The sequence below is a fragment of the Mastomys coucha genome, unplaced genomic scaffold (assembly GCF_008632895.1).
Source record: "Mastomys coucha isolate ucsf_1 unplaced genomic scaffold, UCSF_Mcou_1 pScaffold6, whole genome shotgun sequence".
Taxonomy (NCBI): Eukaryota; Metazoa; Chordata; class Mammalia; order Rodentia; family Muridae; genus Mastomys; species Mastomys coucha.
In genome coordinates, this window is record NW_022196912.1 from 74,001,471 (window position 1) to 74,001,933 (window position 463).

Consider the following 463-nt stretch of genomic DNA (forward strand, 5'->3'; position numbering starts at 1 on the left):
CTGATAGGCCTGCCTTTATATGTTACTTGCCTTTTTTCCCTTACTGCTTTTAAAATTCTTTCTTTGTGCTGGGCGGTGGTGGCACATGCCTTTAATCCCAGCACTTGGGAGGCAGAGGCAGGTGGATTCTGAGTTGGAGGCCAGCCTGGTCTACCGAATGAGATCCAGGACAGCCTGGGCTACACAGAGAAACCTGTCTCGAAAATAAAAAAAAAAAAGAAAAAAATTCTTTCTTTGTTTAGTGCATTTGATGTTTTTATTATTATGTGTCAGGAGGAATTTCTTTTCTGGTCCAGTCTATTTGGAGTTCTGTAGGCTTCTTGTATGTTCATGGGCATCTCTTTCTTTAGGTTAGGGAAGTTTTCTTCTATAATTTTGTTGAAGTTATTTACTAACCCATTACATTGGGAGTCTTCACTCTCTTCTATACCTACTATCCTTAGGTTTGGTCTTCTCATTGCAT